Consider the following 9,708-nt stretch of genomic DNA (forward strand, 5'->3'; position numbering starts at 1 on the left):
TAGAACAGAGGCTTACATGGTAGGTGATTAAATATTTACTGTAAGAAAGTGGATTTAAAAATATACATTATTTAAGTTTTATTTTTACAAGAAACAAACAAAAAAGAAAATGAAAAAGCTAAAGAAATTATATATAAAGAAATTACATGTAAGGAAACGATAGGAATAGCTTCTATCTCTACCGTTGGCTGGTTCAGAAGCTCAAAAGGGCCTTATGTTATAACATATCCGGTAAGTCCTCCCCCTCGGACCTCTGATAGCCTCCAGCAGTGTTGTAAAATATTCAGCGTTACGTGAAACCTCTTTTCAACTTTCAAAGCCGTCAACTCCTTTATGTCAGCTTCCACTACAAAATAATGGTCTTTGGTTTCCTTCATTTCTTCATCAATAAATCTGTGATAGAGACTTCTGGCCACAGAACTCATAGACTTTTTTCGTTGATGTAGCATCTTATATTTACTAACTACTGCCTTGTTGATTTCTTTTTTTTTTTTAATTTATTTGTTTATTTTTGTCTCCGTTGGGTCTTCATCGTTGGGTCTTCGTTGCTGCGCGTGGGCTTTTTCTAGTTGTGGTGAGCAGGGGCTACTCTTTGTTGCAGTGCGTGGGCTTCTCATTGCAGTGCCTTCTCTTGTTGCAGAGCACGGGCTCTAGGCACGTGAGCTTCGGTAGTTGTGACACACAGGCTCTAGAACACAGGCTCAGTAGTTGTGGCACACGGGCTTAGTTGCTCCATGGCATGTGGGATCTTCCCGAACCAGGGATCAAACCTGTGGCCCCTGCATTGGCAGGCGGATTCTAACCACTGCGCCACCAGAGAAGTCCCTGCCTTGTTGATTTTTTTAATAACATCATTAATTTGACAATAGGTTAGGGTATGTCGTTAATTTGACAATAGGTTAGGTGGGATTTCATGTACACAAGAATGGCATTAAACTCATCAGAAGTTATAAATGACATTTCTTTAATATTTCTTTGCTCTTTGGGGGGCTTCTTTGTGGGTGCAGGTTCCTCATCTTTGACTGGTTGTTCAGGGTCAAGATCTGATCCATTACAAAGTTCTGGGTTACTTGAGGCAAATGGGAAGGAATGTTTTCTTTGAGATGTTCCACATCTTTACAATCTTCTCCAAGAGGTTTAAAGAGTTCCTTGAGTGAATTGTTGGTTTGTTCTTGATACTGAATTTCCAATTCCAATTTATTTAGAAGTTCATTTACTGCAATGATCTCATCTCCTATTTTAATACAGTCCACAATTTCTCAATGACGGTTTTTTTTTAATATTTCCAATCTTTTCATTAATATGAGAGCATAATTGTACCAGAAATGAGGAGGCCATCCTTTAAGCCTCTAGTGCGGGTCCAGGAGCAAAGCGCCCACTCAGTGGAGTCGCGAGGTGCCGAGACCCCTCCAGTCTGTGCCGCAAGCCCAGGATCAGGAGACCTAACTCAGGGAGCGAAATTCAAACTGCCCCTGGGACTCGGTGCAGAGCAAGCGCACATCAGCACCCCAGGCAGACTGCTCAGGGGTCGCGCGCGTTTCCGCCTCTTTTTCAAAATAAACAATTATATTTAAATTAATAAATCTGTGCTCCCTGTTTCACCCATTCTGCAATTCATATACGATCTCCATATTAAAGCCTTCTTTATTTCTTCCCTTTCCCTGCAAGATAACAGGGCCATGTCTTGTCTTTATATCACACTCAGTGTTTATGATGGGTGAGCACACAGTAGGTAGGTCCTTAATAATTAATTGATAATGGATCTTATACCTTTCTGGGATGGGGCATCAGTATTTATCTAGACATGTTTTCTTCAGGAGCAATGACATTTCTTTTACTTGTGAATCCCAATGTGCATTTAATGAATAAAATATTTAAGTCCTTCTATGGCTTTGGAGAACGTTCTAGAATATCCTCTAAGAGTATATAGAAGAAAATGTGCTTTTTTGGCAAATTCTGATTTTGGGGGGATGGGGGAGGTGAGACCTATATATCCCCTTAGTCCTTTACTATCTTTATTTTGACTCAGTTATTTAAATTTTGGTGTATAATATAGTGATTCACAATTTTTAAAGGTTATACTCCATTTATAGTTATTATAAAATATTTTTTATATCCCCCCCTTGTTGTACAACATATCCTTGTAGCTTATTTTATACATAATAATTTGTACCTCTTAATCCCCTACTCCTATATTGCTACTACAATTATTCTTATATATTATCTCTACTTAGTTATTTTTTATCTTATAAAATTCTAGGATCTAAAAATAATGAATAATGCAGAGTCTAATATCATGAAAATCAGAAGCAATGCTTATTTTTAATTATTATTTTATAGAATAGTGTGTAGATACTGAAAATTTAAGTAATGAAAATGTGAAAGCTAAAACATTCTATTAATTAATCCAGATACATTACTTCTATCTATAGCAAACATGGAAATCTTTTCTTTAAAATTTATTTTTATTTTACTTTAATCTTTTGATAGACTATTTTTTAGGGTAGTTTTAGGTTCACAGAGAAATTGAGTGGAAGACACAGAGATTTCCTGTATATCCTTTGTCCCCACATGCACAACAGCCTCCCCACTATCAAAATCACATACCAGAGTGGTACACTTGTTACAGTCAATGAACTACATTGACACATCATTATGTTTAGCTTTGAAAAACTGCCAAAGTGTTTACCAAAGTGGCTGTACAATTATGCATTCCCATTAGCAATGAATGGGAGTTCCTGTTGCTCCACACACTTGCCAGCATTTGGTGTTGTTAATCTTCTAAACTTTTGCCATTCTAATAGTTGTGTAGTGGTATCTCATTGTTTTAATTTATAAATTCTTAATGACATATAATGTTAAACATCTTTTCATATGCTATTTTGTCACCTGTATATTGCCTTTGGTGAAATGTCTGGTCAAATTTTGGGGCTATTGTTTAAGTTAGTTGTTTTTCTTATTGCTGAATTTTTTTTTTTTTTTTTTTTTTTGCGGTACGCGGGCCTCTCACTGTTGTGGCCTCTCCCGTTGCGGAGCACAGGCTCCGGACGCGCAGGCTCAGCGGCCATGGCTCACGGGCCCAGCCGCTCCGCGGCATGTGGGATCCTCCCAGACCGGGGCACGAACCCGTGTCCCCTGCATCAGCAGGCGGACTCTCAACCACTGCGCCACCAGGGAAGTCCTTACTGCTGAATTTTAAGAGTTCTTTGTATATTTTGGATAATAGTCCTTTGTCAGATAAATCTTCTGCAAATATGTTCTCCTGGTCTGTGTCTTGTCTTCTCCTGTTGTTTGCTTTTTCTTTTGTGAGTATTGACAGATTGTTTCTTTCAAGGAATCGGTCCATTTAATCTGTGTTATCAAATATTTGAGCCAGAGCTGTTCATACTTTTTATTATTCTTTTAATGTCCATGGGACCTCTAGTGATGACTCCTTTTTCATTTCCAATATTAGTAATTTGTATCTTCTCTCTTTTCCTCTTAGTTATCCTGGCTAGGTCTCATCAAATTTATTAATCTTTTCAAAGAACCAGCCTTTGTTTGTGTTGACTTTTCTCTGTTGATGTCCTGTTTTCAATTTTATTGGTTTCTGTTCTAATTTTAATTCTTTATTTTAAATGTTTTTTAGTTTCCTAAGGTGGAAGCTTAGATTACTGATTTTAGATCTATCTTCTTTCTTAGTATATGTATTCAATGCTATGCATTTCTCTCTAAGCTCTGCTTTCCTTGCATCTCACAGTAAGTTGTGTTTCCATTTTCATTTTGTTCAAAATATTTTTAAAATTTCTCTTGAGATTTCTTATTTGACTCATGTATTATTTAGAAGTGTGTTGTCCAATCCCCAACTATTCTGGGATTTTCCAGTTATTATTCTGTTACTGATTTCTAGCATAATTCCATTGTGATTTGAGAGCAGACATTGTATAATTTCTGTTCTTTTAAACTTGTTGAGGTGGGTTTTATGGTCCAGAATGTGGTCTCAAGTGAGTTTGAGAAGAATGTCTGTTCTGCTGTGGTTGGATGAAATAGTCAGTAAATGTCAATTATATCGAGTTGATTGATGGTGATATCAACTTAGTTCAACTAAGTCCTCACCGGTTTTCTGCCTGCTCAATCTGTCCCTTTCTGATAGAGGAGTGTTGAAGTCTCCAACTCTCGTGGCAGAATCATCTGTTTCTCCTTGCAATTTATCAGTTTTTGCCTCACATATTTTGATACTCTCTGGTTAGGTGCAAACACATTAACAGTTGTTATGTCTTCTTGAGGAACTGACCACTTTTTCATTACATAATGCCCCTGTTTATCCCTGACAAGTTTTCTTGCTCTGAAGTCTGCTCTGTCTGAAATTAACATAGCTGCTACTGCTTTCTTTTGATTAGTACGAGCATGGTATATCTTTCTCATTGATTTACTGTTCATCTTTATGTGTCTTCACTTTTAAAGTGGGTTTCCTATAGACAGCATATAATTGGGTCTTGGTTTTTGTTCCACTTAAAAGACAATCTCTGTCTTTTAATCAATATGATGAGACTACTGATGTTTAAAATGAGTATTGCTATAATTGGAGTATTATCTACCATATTTGTTACTGTTTTCTATTCATTGCCCTTATTCTTTGACCCTATTTTTGTCTTTCACTCTTTTTCTGCCATTTGTGGTTTTAATTGAGACTTTCACATGATCTCATTTTCTCTTCTTCCTTAGCATATTAGTTATACTTGAAAAAAAATTTTTTTAGTGGTTGCCCAGAATTTGTAATAATTTACAACTAATCCAAGTATACTTTCTGATAGTATTATACTACCACCTCACAGATAGTGTGAGTGCCCTATAAGAACAAAATAATCCTAATTCTTCCCTCCTGTCCCTTATTTTATTGCTGTCACTCATTTACTTACACATAAGCAGACAGGTGCATATATATACGTATGTATATATATATTTGAATACATTGTTGCTATTATTATTTTAAACAAATGTTAGAGCAATTAAGAATAAGAAAAGTACAAGTTTTAATTTTTTTATATCTTTACTGATTCCTTCTCCAGTGCTCTTTTTGTCTTTATGTAGATTCAGGTTTCTGATCTATATCATTTTCCTTCTCTGTGAAGAACTTCTTTTCACATTTCTTTCAAGGCAGGTCTACAGGCAACAAATACCCTTAATTTTCATTTGTCTGAGAAAGTCTATTTCTCCTTCACTTTCAAAGGGTAATTTTGTAGGGTAAGGAATTCTAAGTAAATGTTTTGTTTTGCTTTGTTCTTTTCCTTATGCTTTAAGTATTTCACTCAACTCTCCTTTCTTGGCATTGTTTTGCAGAAGTCCGGTGTAGTTATTATCTTTACTCTTGTATAGATAACATGTCTTATCCTCTGGCTTCTTTCAAGATGTTTTCTTTATCTTTGCTCTTTTGCAGTTGGAATATATGCCTAGGTGTAGATTCTTTTTAATCTTTTAGTTTGGTGTCTAACATTAATTTTGGAATATTCTGTCATGATTGCTCAAGTATTTCTTCTTTTCGTTCTTTTTTTCTCCTCCTGGAATTCCGTTTAGATCTATGTTACACTTTGGTAGTTGTCTCTTAGCAGAATGAGACCTGTGATGGACTTCTGATCTCTAGAACTGTATAGGAATAGATTTGTGTTATTTTAAGTCACTAAGTTTGTGATAATTTGCCACAGCAGCAATTGACAATTGCTCTTACCATATTTACATTTTTCTTTCTCTTTGATCCAGATTTTCCTTTTCTAACCTACTTTGCCTACATCTTTTATTTTAACTGACTTAAATGCTTCCCCAGAAAAAGATAATGCTGGTAATAAATGAACAAACAAAACAGTGCAGCATACTGTCCAGGATCAGATCATATAAAATGTAAAAGTTGTACTAAGGCAAACAATTTTAAAATGCTGCTTAATAAATCAAGAGTCTTATTTTAGATAATTGAGAGATTTTCAAGTAAGAAAAATGCCATCATGCTGTGTTGTTAATCAAAGACATCTCTATGAAAACTTTAGTCAAGCTCTTCTCTGAAAAAGGTGAAGAAAGTGACTTGGTGAAGAGATAAAGAGGATCTTCTAAATGTCATTCTCTGGAGAAGTTGCTCCACTTGGGCAAAACAATAATGAGGACTGGTTACTCAGGTGTAGATGAAATAAGAGTTAAGGAGACCATATGATTTATCATCCACACTCAGATACCTTTGGAAGTAAAAGGGGGCACTATTAATAATTAAGCCAGGTAACAAGCATAACAGTGGTGAAACTAGGAAAACTGGGACCTATGATTCATCTAATTGAGGAGACTAGCTTTACTGAAGGAAAATAATATGTCTTAAAAAGAATGTGCAAATAATGAATATTAGGATTAGACATTGTAGTGTTTAAAAGTACAAGCTTTAAAGCCTGAGAATCTGGGATCACTACTTACCATCATTAGTTCCCCATCTGTAGAATGGGGAGTAAAAGTGATTATTTCATTGTGATGTTATGATGATTGAATGACATAATGCACATGGAGTATTTTTTTTTCAATGTTTTGTTAAACCCAGTTTTATTTTTTTTCTTAGAATAATTTTTTATTTATTTTATTTATTTTTGGCTGTGTTGGGTCTTCATTTCTGTGCGAGGGCTTTCTCCAGTTGCGGCAAGCAGGGGCCACTCTTCATCGCGCTGCGCGGGCCTCTCACTATTGCGGCCTCTCTTGTTGCAGAGCACAGGCTCCAGAGGCGCAGGCTCAGTAATTGTGGCTCACGGGCCTAGTTGCTCCACGGCATGTGGGATCTTCCCAGACCAGGGCTCGAACCCATGTCCTCTGCACTGGCAGGCAGACTCTCAACCACTGCGCCACCAGGGAAGCCCGCACATTGAGTTTTTACATAGTGTCTGACCCAGAGCAAGTGCTCAAGAAATATCATTTTCCCTCTTTCTCCTTACTAATAGTGACATTATTTGTCAAAATGTGGTAAAGTAATAAAATGAAAGTTTAAGTAGGAATGGTAAAGTTGGTTGTCAGTGGGGTTTGGGCAATAATAATATGTGTTTGATCTGTTACAGGAGTCTAAATTTAAAAGTAAATTGCTAGGTGGTTGAGATATAAAACAAGACAATATATCTCCCCTTAAGAAATATACTTTCCTCGTCTTACAGTCACTGAGGGCCTAACACACGCTAGGTACTGTGCTAATCATGGAGTACAACTTAGATGGATAAGATGCGGTATGTCTTTCTTAGTTGAAATTCTCAGTATAATATTTCTATATTTCAGATTTTTCTATTGGCGGGATCAGCAATGTGAACGTTACAAAAGGGTAAGACGATTCTCTGCTGTAAGCTCTGATAGGACAGTTCCTGTGTCTATTTGCCACACTGCTGTGTGTGCAGAGTAGAGTGTGGTGTCACAGTACTGTGCTGGCTCACAGTAGTTGCTCCATAAGTAAGTGGTTGAATAAATTAAAAATATATCAATTTCACTACTGAAATCTTATAATCACACTGAAAGGAAAACTATTTCTCTACTAGTCACAACATTTCTGACATCAAATGTACGGTTTTCCACACCAACCACTTCTGACATTAACTACCTAGAGTTAGTGCAGATCCCACAGGTTGAGGGATCAGTCCTACAAGACTACACCTCACTTCAGATGCCAATCATACGTGGTGCGTCCCCAGGTTATTTACACTGCTGTCCAACTTGGCTGCAGATCAGGGATTCCCATAGTCCCCTTCTCAGGTTTGATAATTTGCTATAATTGCTCACAGAACTCAGGGAAACACTTCTGTTTACAAGTTTACTACAAAGGATATAATAAAATATACAGATGAGCAGTCAGATGAAGAGGTACATAGGGCAAGGTCTGGAAGGGTCCTAAGCACAGCTTCTGTTCCTTTGGAGCAGAGTGTTCTACCCTCCAGAAACATGGGTCTGTTCATCAACTTGCAGGTTCTCTGAACCTCATAATTTAGGAATTTTTGTGGAGGCTTTATCATGTAGGCATAATCGATTATTAACTCAGTCTCCAGCCTCTCTCCCCTCCGTGGAGGATGGGAGTTGGGGCTGAAAGTTTTAAGCTTCTAATCATGGCTTGGTCTTTCTGGTGACCATACCCCATCTCCAAACTACATAGGGACCCCCAGTCACCACACATCTCCTTAGCGTGCAAAAAGACACTTATCACTCTGGAGATTCCAAGGGCCTTAGAAGTTATTTGATCAGGAACTGAGTTTAAAAGACCAAATGTTAGAACAAAAGATGCTTTTAGTACCCCTGTCACTCAGGAGATGACCAGGATTTTATGGGACTCTGTGTTAGGAACTGGGGGAAGGACCACTGTATATATTTCTTATTATTTCACACATACCTTTTTATTTCAGTATAGAATAATGAGCACTCTATTGTTAAGATCCTATACAACAGACATTGAGAGATGGCAACATTTTCTACAAGTTGATTTAAGAGGAAATACTATAAATACTATCACTAGAATTCTTTTATTTTAATGGAGAAATCACTCCAATAGAACAATTTATATATTCTATCCACAGATATTAGTGAAAACATAATCTTGACTCTTGGTGAATATTATTTATAATCCTTATAAAATAGCATATGGTTAAGTACTTGAGAATATTGTAAAAGAAGATTTCAGTGTTCACTTAAAGATGCAAGATTTCAGTCTCAGACATGATTTTATATTTATTTATTATTATATATATATATATTTTATTTATTTATTTTATTTATTTATTTTTGTCTGCGTTGGGTCTTTGTTGCTACACGTGGGCTTTCTCTAGTTGTGGCGAGCGGGGGCTACTCTTCATTGCGGGGCGCAGGCTTCTCATTGTGGTGGCTTCTCTTGTTGCAGAGCACAGGCTCTAGGCACTCAGGCTTTAGTAGTTGTGACACGTGGGCTCAGTAGTTGTGGCTTGCGGGCTCTAGAGCGCAGGCTCAGTAGTTGTGGTGCACGAGCTTAGCTGCTCTGCGATATGTGGGATCTTCCTGGACCAGGGTTTGAACCCGTGTTCCCTGCATTGGCAGGCGGATGCTTAACCACTGTGCCACCAGGGAAGCCCCTGATTTTATATTTAAATCACATCAGAGAGATGCTTAGAGATATAATAAATAATGAAGAGCTAATTTATTTTATAATGTTTTAATCTTTACCATCAAGATTAAATATAGGCCAATAACAACTTATTTCTTATTTTTAAAAAGTAGTAAAAATATATATATAATTGAAATTCTTCACTATTTTTTATTAGAATAATGCTTTTTTCCCTTGTCTGATATTACTTCAGGATAATAACATTTGTGTGGTTTTGGTTTATACAATAAAATTCTTAATGCTCATGAAGGACATAAAGAGAGTACAGGAGATGGAGTCAGAGAGATGAGGATGAGATCATTAGAGATTTATGGGACGTTATGAGAACTTTGGCTTTTATTCTGAAATCAATGGGAAGTCATTGGAGAGTTTAAGCAGAGTGACAGAATCTTAAGTATTAAAAAGATCATTCTACATGCTGTGTTGTAAACAGATTATAGGAATGTAAGGTGTAAAACAGAGTGAACAGTTATCACTTGACATGGGATAGAAAGACTAGAGGTGATAAGAAGTGATCTTAATTTTAGATGTATTTTTAAGGTAAAGCTGTCATTTTTTTTTTTTTTTCTTTTTGGAAAGATAGCTCTGAGGTATGAGAGAGG

General features: G+C 36.6%; 1 pseudogene; it reads right to left on the reverse strand.

Annotated features, from left to right (window-relative positions):
• Window positions 1–212: 212 nt before the first annotated feature.
• Window positions 213–1,410, reverse strand: LOC137223093 (spindle and kinetochore-associated protein 1-like; annotated as a pseudogene).
• Between the last annotated feature and the right edge of the window lie 8,298 nt (window positions 1,411–9,708).

The sequence above is a fragment of the Pseudorca crassidens genome, chromosome 4 (assembly GCF_039906515.1).
Source record: "Pseudorca crassidens isolate mPseCra1 chromosome 4, mPseCra1.hap1, whole genome shotgun sequence".
NCBI classification, from domain to species: domain Eukaryota; kingdom Metazoa; phylum Chordata; class Mammalia; order Artiodactyla; family Delphinidae; genus Pseudorca; species Pseudorca crassidens.